This window comes from Nicotiana attenuata, unplaced genomic scaffold (genome assembly GCF_001879085.1).
Source record: "Nicotiana attenuata strain UT unplaced genomic scaffold, NIATTr2, whole genome shotgun sequence".
Lineage (NCBI taxonomy): Eukaryota > Viridiplantae > Streptophyta > Magnoliopsida > Solanales > Solanaceae > Nicotiana > Nicotiana attenuata.
In genome coordinates, this window is record NW_017671862.1 from 74,777 (window position 1) to 88,951 (window position 14,175).

Sequence of the window (14,175 nt, forward strand, 5' to 3'; positions counted from 1 at the left end):
AAGCCTAAAGCCCATAAAGTGGTCTACTGTAAGTAGGACGGTACATGGATCGGGTTGGTTCGAATTTTATCAAAACCAAGCCAACTAAATCGGTTTGGATTGGTTTGGTTTTGTCGGATTTTTAGGAATTTTTTGTTACATAATATTATTTCAATCTTACTTTGTTAAAGTTATAGATAAAGTGTTGATAAGTGAATATATGTTTACTAAAAATTTAAAAAATTGGCAAATATATGATCTATTAAAATATTCTTATGGAATTTTATTTTAGTAACACATGATAGTTATTTTCTTAGTTGTCAAACAATAATTTTTCGTTGATGTTTCAAGGTTGACGGAATTTAATAATTAAGCATAAAAATAAATATGATACCTATATAATAACATATTTTCTTTAATTTTAAATTACTGAAGTATCACTTCAAATTCAAAAATGATATAAGAAATCTTGACATATGAATATGGAAGAACAAAGAGATGATTGACGTGTTTCAATAATACTTGATAAGAAAGTGAAATGACCCATTATTTAAAGTAAATAAAAATGAATGCACTTCATAGTTCTATTAAATATAGCATCTCATGAGAGGATCCCAAATATTTCTATACATTTTTTAAAGAAAATTCTACATAAAGTCTTAAAAGTATATATAAAAGTTGTATATTTATATATCGGTTTGGTTCGGATTTTTTTCCTTAATACCAAACCAAACCTAATCGGGGTTTTTATAATCGGTTTGGTTTGACTTTTCGGTTTGGTGCGATTTTTCGATTTGGTTTGAACACCCCTAATTGTAAGAAAAAAGGCTTAAAGCCTTATACGAAACAGAACAAGAGTTAAAGCAGACAAGAGCTTACTCACGCATGCAACGGAAAATTTTAGGTTTCTTTACAAATCACTAGTTCTTGAATTCAAGTATATAAAATTTTCTATTGTCAATTATCCTACAGTAGTAGTAGGTAAGAATTGAATAATTAATTCCCTTCTTTCTCTGTATCACCAGTAAGTTCCATGTTTAGGTGTGAAACTTTAAAATTAATTAAAATGCAATGGTTGTTGTAGAATCGATTGTTTGACGGGTATAAATTGGACTGGAGCCTACGTATTGGCTCGAGGAGTTTTAAGGTGAGTTGATATAACTCTTTACTAAAGTGGTTTAACTCACAAAAGCACGCATACAAGGTGTTTGATGAATTGCTTGAAAGAGTTAATATGTACGTAATTGGAGCGAGTGGGTACCTATTCACTTAGAATTATTCTAGCTAAAGTTAATGTGTTATTCTTATATGTTGTTTTCATGTTGAAAATTCATGAAAAAATAAGAATCTTTAGAAATACTTTTGAATGTTTATTTAATGCTTATGTCATGCTTTACATTTAGTGGTCAAGATTTAGACGTGAATGGTCAAGAAAGTTGAGAAGTTAATTTAGAACCTAGCAAGGTCACACAAAAAAGTTTATTATTAAAGTATTTTTGGGAGTATCCTCTATTCCGAGAAGGGGTTTTAGACAATAAATTGCGTCGAGAAAATAAAATCAAGATCGAAAAATATTGCAACGATCGTAGTATTGATTTCAAATAATATGAGTGTACAATCTCTATGAATCCTCTGATTCTTCTTTTCAATAGTAAATAAATTTAAGGGCCTTTGAGCTTGATCTTAAATCTATATTTTTTGTCACGAACGATGATCTTGAATTCAACTAACACGAACTTTGATTTGAACTCGTACTTCTTGAATATTGATTTGTTCTTCGTTCTTGAGCTTGAACTTGAACTTGATTGCTTGAAGCTTGAAACTTATGGAAGAATTTTCAGTGTTTGATCCACGAGCTCTTTCTTGCTTCTTGCTATAACTTCTGGTGTCCTTTCTGGGTTATGAAGACCCCTATTTATAGTTGTGAAAGGGAAGAGTTATGATAAGAACAAACTCTTTCCGACCAATCAAATTGAAGTATGACAAGGCCACATTTGATTGGCCAGAACATGTCACTTGCATACGTGGCGCGGTTTTATTGGCCTTTTAATGTGACTTGGCATGCCTTTTCATTTTGACACGTGGCATGATCCTATTGGCTCTTCAGTTTGACTTGGCGTTCCACGTCATTTGACACGTGGCACCAAACTAGGCTTCTAGGAAGATGACATCTTGGACCTAATGACGCGGGCTCAGCACTTGTAGCCCAACTAAATGGGCTATCCCAATAGATTAAGACTTATTTATTAATCCATATATATTGGATTTATATAATTAATTCAATTATATTAGCACATAATATTTATTTGGATTCAAAATATATTTAATTTGAGATCAAATACAAATTTCTTATGGATTTAAATTCAATAAAAATTTAATTGCCTACAAATGTGCCCTACTACAATAATTGTCGAGATATAGATACGTACATTTTCTAAGACTAAGCTTGAAGTATTGGGAAAGTTTATTTTTGTTATTTACCCCATGAAACTTACTTCTAATAACGTATTTGCATGTTGTAATATAGGGAGACAAAATAATGCTTGCAGGCCAAACTTTAATATTCCATTTGATACGGTATTTGATTTGCTTCACACCAGCATTATGCATTGTAACTTCCACAACATATTTCTATTAAAGGAAAAATCCCACGTAGGCAAACGGCGAGATCACATATTCCAATATCCCTTGGGAATAGAAGACCGTTAGTATCACATTGTTTCCTTCTTGTATTTGAATTCTTGTCTCCTTCAATTAACTTACCTGAGAAGATCTCCTTTTCCTATTTAAACTTGGATACTTTGCTAGTCAAATTCTTTTAGGAGACAACTTTTAAAAATTATCCCACATCGCAGCGTCATCCTCAATTAGCCGCATAGGATATCTATATAAACCCCATGCTCCTGTTATTATGAAGCATCAATCTGCAATTCGCAAACCTGCTGGAATTCACATTTGACAGGTAACATTTTTCTTCTTCTTTTTGTTTGTTTGTTTTTTTGTGTAGGTCAAACAAGAAGGATTTGTTCTTGTTTGACAAGATGATCCATGCACGAAGAAGATAATCATAGGGTGTGAGGGGATGGGTATTCATCCCCGCCCAAATATCGGATAGATTACTCTCAAGCAGTGTTTTAAAAGGCGTGGGCGTAAGGCGAGGCTTTTTACATATGCCTCAGCGAGGCGTAAGCCCCGAGGCACGGGGCGTAAACCCCATAGGTATTTAATTTTTAATATTTTATAAAATAATATAATTATAGTAAATATTTATAAACGGGTGAAATAGCATAAAAATTGAACAAAATTATAAATATGTGAAAATATATGTGTGTGTGTGTGTGTGCTCCATCTCCATAAAAAACTAGTCAAAACAATCTATTATACGCTACTTACAAGTACAAGTAACTTGAGTCGAAAAGAATAAAGTTTTCTACATGGAGGAACAAAAAGGATGACTAACCTGCAATTTGAACTTTGAACTTGCTGCTATGAATGAGAATGAAGTTATCTTTGTATTTATAATTTTTTTGAATATTCGTTGCTTTTGGGTGATACTAGCATACTAGCTGACAAGATAAAGAATTAGGAAAGACTATAAATTAGGGTTTCAATCAATAAAAAAAGGTCTTGACTTTTAAATTTAATACATTTTAGTTCCTTTTTAAAACTTTTGAGTAATTACAAGCTGACTTTTGAGAATTTGGGTATTATATGAAAGACTTAGTCAACAAATTGTGTTTTAATTTGAAAAAGTCTCTGGGGCTTATGCCTCGCTACAATAATGCGCCTCAAGCGCCCGGGCGTACGCCCCGAATTTCTGGCGTACGACTCTTGAGACTTTCGCCCTACACCATCGCCTCGGGGCATTTTTGGTGCGCCTCACCCCAGGGATCGCCTCGGGGCTCTCCCCAAAAACGCCTTTTAAAACACTGCTCTCAAGGTGACCTGACTATCGAAGAGATTACTCTCTAGGTGACCCGATTATAGGAGAGATTACTCTCAAGTTGACCCAACTATTGGAGAGATTACTCTCAAGGTGGTCCGACTATCAGAGAGATTGCTCTCAAGGTGGCCCGACTATCGGAGAGATTGCTCTCAAGGTGGTCCGACTATTGTAGAGATTGCTCTCGAGTTGGCCCGACCATCGGAGAGATTACTCTCAAGGTGGCCCGACTATCGGAGAGATTTCTCTCAAGGTGGCCCGACTATCGGAGAGATTTCTCTCAAGGTGTGAAGGGATGGATACTCATCCTCGCCAAAAACCGGAGGCCATTTCATCCATTTAGACCTTTGTGCCCATTCCAATATTCTTGATTTGGACTTTGATGACCTTTTTTTTTGCAGCCCGAAGAGATGGTAAATTTCAGAGACTATACCTCACCTTCCTCCAAACTTAGGTATCTCATAATCGAGACTGAAGTTGGCATAGAACAAACCAAACTTTTGATTCACGCCCCACAAGCTGGCTGGAATGCAACCTCATGGCCTTCTCTGAAGAACCCGCTTCATGTAAAAAACTGGACCTTGGAGCACAAATCTACTTCTAATCCATTTTCCAAGATGTGGTCTCTCCAAGCGCCAATTCATAGCCACGTAAACATTTCTAGCACCCTTCTGAACTTAGGGCGTCGCATAATTCAAGGAGAAATACGTTGGGGAAACAGAATAACAATTGAGGGTGAGTATCGTCATATTCCATGATATTGGGAATGGGCTGAAGATGTACTTGGTGGAAGCCAACAAACCCCGAGTACAACAAAGATTTATGATACAGTCTATGCCTCACTTTTCACTTATGATCGAAACTCGAACATTTTGTAAGTATTTTGTGAGGCTTGGTTCCCCAAGACGAACACACTTCTTACATCAGTTGGGGAGCTATCTATATCTCTTTGGGACTTACATATTCTTGGAGGTTTGCCCGTTGCGGGTTTTTCGTACGAAGAAGTGGTACCTGATACAAGAGAACTCACATGTTTAGACGAAAAACAGATGAGATTTATTCCTCGATCTTGCAAGTATTTATTTTCTACCTTCCATCACCTTAAGGAAGGTACGGGTGTTAACCAAAAGATCTCCTTGAGCAAGAGGACAAATTTTTGGTATAAAAAAGCTTTAGAGGGTGTTTCGATTGGATTTAAGTGCTTATTGGCTTTTAAGCACTTTTTTAGTTTGTGTGGTGTTTGGCAATACTAAAAAGTGTTTAAAATCACTTACTTTTAGGCATGAAAAGTATAAAAATAATCCAAAATCCAAAAGTTGGGTATTACCAACTTATGGCTTTTGGCTTTTAGCTTAAAAGCTACTTTTTATAAACCAATCCAAACACCCTCTTAATATATAAACCTACCCCACTATGAAAGGAAAAGAAATCCGCGCGCCTAAAGTCGACACATAATCCTAATGGAGTTATTACCGAGACAACTAGGTGGTAGAGTTATCAAGAGGCTATATTTTCCAAGATTAGGTGAGGCCTGACAAGAAAGATGAAACATATATAGCATCCTTCTTATCATGTTGGCTATGTGCTTTTGTATTTCCCTAAAAGGCAGAGAACTTCATTCGTCCCGAGACTTTTAAGATGGCAAGCATGATGGCGAGCGGACGAAAGATTAGCCTTGTGGTCCCAGTTTTGGCGAGTATTTATCATGGTTGGAACAAAATTTCGTGTTCTTCCCAACTTGATCAGGTCAAGGTTTGCTTTCCCATACATTATGTTTACGGTTGGCCACTTGCTAAGGATCCATCTATCCCTTTGATGGTGGCATACTCAAGAGAGGGAGCTGTGAGGTACTTTGACAAGAAAGATAAAAGAAAACGCATCCACGATGGAGAGAATATAGTTTGGACACCAACTATGTTAACCAATTCTCGTCCTTATTATTATGTGGATAACGAGGCCCCTAAAGAGTTGGAGTCAAATTACTTCATGAGCTTACATTTTAATTACCTCCATTTTTGAGGTATGATAACTCATTCATTATCGAGCCATATAGCCTGTATCAATTTGGTCGTCAATTGGATTTTACCAGAACGTCCCCAGTTTTTTGGAGAATTATATCTGTAGCGCCCTCTAGATGAAGGACTCAAATTTTGGAGGATTTGCACACTGCATCGGTCTATGTAACGTTCGGATTTTCCCCCAACGGTAGATCTTGTGGAGAAGCTTTTCTCCACCAATTTTATATCTTGGTAAATTGCATGGGAAGTTTCTCGAGGATAATTTACAAGCTCTGGTAGACAATGTTGGGATAAAATTTATTAGTCCTTTAGGAGATGAAGATAAATGTGTTGGAAAGACGCTCTCAAGAGTCAATGAAACACCTACTCCAATCCCAAAAGTAGTTACGCAACATAAGAAAAGGAAGCTTAAATCCTCAAAGGCAGCTTTGAAAGAGGTGGTGTGCACTTCAACAGGATATAGAGAAACACCCTCATGTTCTTCCATTTAGCACGCGAGTTTCTCAAGATACAAGACAGAGTACCAACGAAGATCAAAATTGGAAAAGGAAAAGGCCTAACCCAGTAGAGATTATAGAAGTTCCAAGTGTTGATAGTCCCTCAAGAACGCATACAGCTTGTAACAAAGAGGTAGAATACAATAACCTCGCCTTTTTCCTTCCTTTTTTTTTAAATGAATAGCTTCACTAAAACTTACTTTCTTTCTTTGCTTTTTTCCTTATGCAGCTAAATGCCATTGGGTATCCGATGGCATCCCCACATGACAAGCCGTAAGTTAGTGATGAATCTATTGTAGGGCCTACATCTAAGGTGAAGTCGTCTTCAAAAGCATCATCTCTCCCTCATGACAAAGCCCTAAAAACACAAACTCCAAATGAGATAACTCGCGTTCTACCAACGAAAAAGGCAGCAGTTTCTATTTTTAAAGGAAAGAGCATTGTCTTTATTCGTAAAAAGGAATTCATCTTGGGACTTTGGGAGGATATTTGCAAAGACTCTCCAAAACTCGTGCAGAATTGCTCTCATATTATAGGGAGCAAATCACTGAGATTTTTGAGGATATGAAGAAGGCGAATATTTTGGATCTTTCTCCATTAGAGAGTTTACTGGATTCTTTTTTCGAGCTTCCCGCTTCATATGAACAAGAGCAATCCAATTTGGCTAATAAGACAAGTGAAGATGAGAAGCTGGAGCTGATTTCCAAAGCTAAGGAGCATCTCGAATCGTTCAAACATGAAACAAGTGAGAAAGTCAAGAAAGTTTCCTCTAGCAAAAAGAAACTGAAGAGAGTTGTGAAGAAGTTTCAGACATTACAACAAGAGAAGGAGAATCTCGAAGGTGTTATAGAAGCGACTCAAAAGGAGGTTGAAGAGATTCAAGAAAAAGTTGCCGAGACTGAGGTCTCTTCATATGACAACGTAAATTTGCTAACTGTTGATGATTCGGCCAATCTGGAGGAGAAGAAGAAGAAATTGGAGTCTAGCTATCAAGAATTGATCAACTATAAGTAGGGGTGGGCATAAAATCCAAAAAACCGAATTCCGAACCGGACCGAATTAATTCGGTATTTCGGTTTCGGTTTTTTCGGTATTTCGGTCTCATTCGGTATTGCAATTTCGGTATTTCGGTATTTCGGTACGGTCCTCGGTATTAGAATTTTGAAATTTCGGTATACCGAAATACCGAATTACCGAATTTTTTAAGATATTTTTTTAAGTTGGACTTGGACCTATATCTCATTGCCCAGCCCCAGCGCCCAAGCCCAAACCTTTTTTGTATCTTCGGAGCTAACTAGTCAGATTGCAAGGCAGCAACGATGAGAGAGTCGTCGAATGCAGTCAGGTGGGGATAGGCTTCACTTGGAGCTGGAGGGCATTTCTTTGTTTCACATTTGGAACACTGACTGCAGAGGAGTTTACTCTTCAGCTCACCCGTTGCACCACCCGTTGCATCATAAATGCCACAGGTCATTAACAGCACCAGAAGGAAAATATTTTCATCCATCTCAAATGTTTCTATATGCCAATTCAACTTTCTGTCTCGTAAGCCTAGTATTTTATTAGTTTCTATATTTTGCACCCTTCTTGTTCTTGATTTCATCAGTGCCCTCTTTGTCTTATTAAGGATTCTGTAGCTTATAGTTTATAGAATGGAACTATATATTATAAAGTAGTTAGCGTTGTTCTTACCGGAGAGTTTTACAACATTGAAGTCTTCTCCTTTTTAATTAATACTACATCTTTTAGATTTCCATCTGTTTAAGTGTTTCCAATTTCCATTATGAAATCATGAATGATGAATGTCTGATAGCAAGTTTCTGTCAATTTTGTTTCTCAACAAAAATTGTTTGTCAATTTTGTTGTTTCCAGTTTGGTGCTACAGTAGCGAACCAATATAAGTTTATTTATTTAGCGATTATTAAACTGAAGCCGTACCGAAACCGTACCGAACCATACCGAAATAATTTGGTACGGTATTTGGTATACATAATTGATAAACCGAATACCGAAATACCGAACCGAAATACCGAATGTCCACCCCTAACTACAAGTTCTGTTCATATTAGACTATTAGAATTATCTCCCCTTTCATCTTTACGTTAGATTGACTTAGTGGATATTTATTTCATGATAAATAAGATTGCTTCTCTTTTGCTTTACATTGTCCGACTTTTATCTTAGTCGTATTTACAATTATCATCTTTACGCGCTTGTGACAAAAGATTCATATCTTGTTGTGGGAGAGCCCAAATAATGAACCGCTTGATTTATTAAAATCTAGACCTCAATATCTAAAAAATATCCAAAACAAAGGATCGAACACCTCCAGAATCTCCCAAGATCATATTTTAAAACCAACTTTAGATTCCACCACGTTAAAAATTACAAATTTGCACAGTCTCACCAAAAAAATCGTATCTTAGTGTAGAAATGTTAAAATTGTGCGCCGTTCGATTTCTTGGAAACTAGACTTCAAAATATAAGACATGTCCAAAATTTGAAATCAAACACTTTCAGGATCGTACCAGATATTATTTTGAAACTAACTTTAAATTCTGACATGTTGATAGTTTCAGATTTGCGCAGCTTCACCAAAAAAATTTTATCTTCATGTAGGCTCGTCGAAATCATGAACCGTTTGAGTATTCGAAAACTAGACTTCAATATATAAGACATATCCAAAATTCGGAATCAAACCCCTTCAGAGTCATCCTAGATAATATTTTGAAATTAACTTTAGATTCGACACGTTGATAGTTTCAGATTTGTGCAGCTTCACCAAAATATTTGTCTCTTAGTGTAGGGACTTCGAAATCATTAACCGTTTGATTTTTTGTAAACCAAACATCAAAATCTGAGTCATATCCAAATTTCAAGATTTAATACCTTAAGGATAGTTTTAGATAATAGTTCGAAATCAACGTAGAATTCTGACATGCTGATGATTTCAAACTTGCGCGACTTCACCAAAACCTTTGTATCTTGATGTAGGAACGTCAAAATTATGAACCATTTGATTTCGTGAAAACAAGACTTCCAAATCTAAAACATGTCTAAAATATAGGATTTAATATCTTGAGGATAGTTTCAGATAGTATTTTGAAATCAATATCAGATTTTTATATACCGATAGTTCCGAATTGGTGCGACTTCGCCAAAACTTTTATGTTTTGGTATGGAAGCCTCAGGATCACAAGACGTTTTTCCTTCTATCAACCTAATTTCAAGAGCTCCATTCTCACAAATATCCTGGGTTCAAGTCTCACTGAATTTAAAACGTTGTGCCGAGCAATCTTTCTTCTTATACTTGTGTTCCCTTTTGACGCCTCTCTAATTTTTTTCCTTCTTTTTTTTAGGGCAGAGGGAGGACTTGGAAACCAACAAACTTGAAGGTTTGGCGAACATGTTGACATAGAGAATCTTTGGACTTCAATACAAATACTTGGCACCCTCCTAAAACGTCCCATTGAAGATACCAATTTACCATGTAGGTTTTCCCTCTTTAAATCAAATGAGATCTGAAATTCAACTGAAGAATGGTGTTTTAGCTTGATTTTACATTCCTTCATACTTCACTCGGACAATAATTGGGGCAATATGTATCTTTTGAACTTATACGATTGGACATAGAATGAAACTCTAAGCTGCCTACGTACCTCGGTAAAGAGGATCAAGTCATGCCGTAGTTCAGAATGGGTGGTTTTTTTTATAATTTTTTTTATGTCCTAACTTTTTCCTAGGCCGCCTTTTTTGAAGTTTTCAACCTAGCGGGCTCTTTATTATTTGGGTCGTACACAGTTTAGACTCATGCGGGCCAGAAGTCTAGGAACATGTAGTTTAGGCTCATGCGCCAAGGAGCGTTTCAACTTCAAGGATAATACTTCTTCAAAACTTGCCATTGATAGGGCCGATTCTCATGTTATCTGCATCAACCATCTTGTAAGCCCCACTTGAATAAGCTTCTTGCACGATATATGACCCATCCTATTTTGAAGTGAACTTCTCTACAGGTTTATGGGAAGTAATAATGAGTCTTCGTATGGAAAGGACTTGATCTGCTACTTGAAAGGATCTCGGGCAAACTCTTTTATTGAAGGCGCGAGACAATCGAGCTTGATAATCGTAATGAAGGTATTTGACGCTCGAGGGCAAAACGGCTTCGACTCCATAAACATGTGAATAAGGGGTCGCTTGCGTTGGCGTGCGGTGAGTTGTCCTATATGCCCACAAAGCTTATTCCATACGGTCATGCCAATCTCGTTTGGATTTGGAGACGTCTTTCTTAAAGAAGTTGCATAGAGTCTTGTTGAATGCCTCGGCTAGACCATTGGCGGTATCATTGTACATAGAAGAGTTATGTTGCTTGAAGCCAAAGGGATAACAAATATTGTTAAATCAACCTATTGTCTAATGACTTGCCATTATCCGTTATTATGTGACGAGGAATGCCAAAGCAATAAATTATGTTTACTCGGATGAAACTTGCAACATTTTCCTTCTTTACTTCCTTAAGAGCAACAACTTCAGCCCTTTTTGAGAAGTAGCCAGTTGCATCCAAGATGTATAAGTGCCCACAAGAGAATTTGGCAGTGGTCCAACAACATCCAGTCCCAAGCGTCAAATGGCCAGGATGCAACAGTCGTGTGCAACACTTCGTGAGGCTGATGGATAAAATTTGCGTGGAATTGGCAAGCCGTGCATCTTCGAGCATAGTCCAAGCAATCTTTTACCATCGTTGGTCAATAATATCCCATCCTTTTTATATGGAAGTGGTGCTTTGGTCCATATTGGTGTGACCCACATACCCCAAAATGTGCTTCTTGCAAAGCCTGGAGTGCTTCATCTTCTTGAGGGTCCCCATCGTTGAAGGATATATGATAACATGGTGAAATATCCTCCAATTTCTCGTCATTCTCCATTAGAGATAAAATAACATGCTCTCCTTGTGCAGCAACATGATATGAAGAACCCACACTTTATTCGTCTTCATCACGTTCTTTAGTGTAGACCACAGTGTATGGATTCACCTTTTGTAACTCATCACACGAAACCATGACTTTTGTTTGTCGCCTCATTCTAGAAGGAACCAGACTTTGGAAATCCTTAGAGATCTTCTGAATTTTGGGCGAAGCGGGTGTTCTTGTATTTCGATAATTTCTCTGGAACTTATTCCTCTTCTTTAATGGACCCAATCTCTCAAACACGAAATTCCTCACAGTTGATTTTCCAAGTCGATCAAAGACAGAAGGCTTGTTAGAAGCGGCAAATTCATCTTCTACAGTGATATAATTGCTGCTCGCCCTTCTTATGGAGATGCGCACTAGTGACGGTTGCTTGTATCCCAAAACCTTCACGTGGCTGCCTCGTCGCAGCTTCTGATGGGAGCTTCCCTAACTTTGACAGCTCATTGGGATTGTATCCAACTTTTGTAAATAGCCTGTAAGCGTTAGGATCAAAACATTCATCTGTTCGCTTTGTAGGGAGTGCCACATTCTGCAAATGATTTTGGGCCACAAAGCCTGAAAGTGTCTTTGAGGACAACTTTACTGCCTCAATTCGTTTTATCGGAAGTGTTAACTCCTTTAGCATGTTAGTTTGGAGATTAGATGATTCACCTTCATCTTTCTTCCCTTTAGGGACATATTGGAGCGCAGGAGTTACTTTCTTGCCCATAAGACACGAAATCCCCTCTATAAGATTAATTCGAGTTAGGTTGTACCTCTTCAGTAACAACTTTCATTTTACCAGCAGTCACCTCAGCTCTTTTATTTGTGGGCTCGTCATTCTTGCTTTTCATGACATCATCAGCTTTTAGCTCCTTCACAATACGGTTCTTCAAGTAGAACTTTGCATCGGTGAAGTGTGACTCAACCTCGGTGAATGGCTCATCATCAGCAACTATCTTCTTCTCGACTTCACCCTCATAGTATTTTAAACATTGATGGTAGGTATATGGAACTACTTTATTCTCATGTATCCAAGGCCTTCCAAGCAAGACGATGTATGAAGTCTTTGCATCAATCACATGCAGCCATGCACTTGATTGCATATCTTCAATGGTGATTCCTAACCTGATTGCACCTATGGCTCTTTGCCCCCCTTAGTTGAATCCTTGAATCATCACGTGACTTTCTGAGAGTTTGTTCATGGGAATACCAAGTTCTTTCACAGTGCGAATTGGAAAGATGTTCACTGAGGATCCTCCATCAACCAAAATTTGATTTACCTTTCATCGCGCATATAGCCAACTAGGTACAACGGGCGGTTATGAGGAGTGTCACCAAGTAGAAGATCGTCATTTGTGAACATAACTTTTTCCTCACAAGTATTAAATTCTTGAGGAATGGACTCGATGAGCTTTTTCGAAGATGGTGCCAACGGTAAGTCATCACTCTTTTCTTCCTCTTTGTCAGCATTGCAACAAGAGGCATCAATACCCTCGTGGAAAATCTTCGTGCCGAACCAACTTGGTAAGAACTCCTCCAAGGTCACTGGATGTCGTGGCTTTTGAGGATGGTGCACTTCTGCTTTTGCTTTCTTCAAATGATTAACTGGATTTCGTCTCCTTGGTCTTTCACCGTCATTTTCCTCGTTGGTTGTTCTATTATTTCTTTTCGTGGGCTCCTTTCGTGGTGCCTACGGCGAGTCACCAACGTCCAACCTTCATCATCATCATGGTGGTCTATTTCGACTTTGTTATTATCCAGTAATTCTTCATCTTTGATTCTTTTAAACTGCATAGCTCATCTGTAGACTAAATGAGTGATAGAGACTTGGTTCTCACTTGCCTTCTCATCTTCAAGCACGATCTTCTTTTCACGGGCCAACTCCATAACTTTGTCCTTGAAGTCAAAGCACTTCTCCAGAGGGTGGCTTACAAGTCGATGATATTTGCATTAATTTGGATCATTCGTTTTCCCATCTTCATTTGGTCGCTTCATCTCCAGAAGCTCAATGAGATTTAACTCGAGGAGTTCTTCAAAAATTGCTGGCACATCAGAAACCAGAAATGGGTACTCCTTTTGCATTTCTTTATAGTCAACTTTCCACTTGGCTTATCTTGAAAAGAAGTGGATTTCGTACTCTTCTTCTTGCTCACCATCGTTGTGAACTTCACAGGTGATGTGTTGACATTCATAGCTTCTTTATTTTCAGACTTAGGTAGAAAATTGCTCATTTCCTAACTTCTTGCTTGTCGTTCCCTTTACGAGGCTCATAGATGGGCAACCTTTCATTTCTAGCAGAGGCCATGCTCAACTCCATGCTATGGGCACGAGTCGCTAAGTTCTTCAAATGTGCCAGGCTTGATACCTTGCAAGATGTAGCGTAGTCCCTAATTCATGCCTTGGATGCACATCTCTATGCATGAAGCTTCACTAAGCCTATCTTTTCAGTTGAGGCTTGCATTCCTCCAACGATTGATAAAGTCGATAATTGGTTCACCCTTTCGTTGACGAGTATTTGTAAGTTCTACCATACTCACAGTACGTATCGTGCTATAAAAGTGATTGATGAATTCTTGCTCTCGTTGATCCCAGCTATCTACAGATCTAGCCTCAAGGTCTGTGTACCAATCAAAAGCATTTCCTTTTAATGAGCGGACAAACTGCTTGAAGAGGTAATCTCCATAAGTCCCAGCATTGTTTCATGTCTTAACAAAGTGCGCCACATGTTGTTTTGGATTTCCTTTGCCATCAAACTGTTGAAATTTTGGAGGTTGATAGCCAGCAGGCAT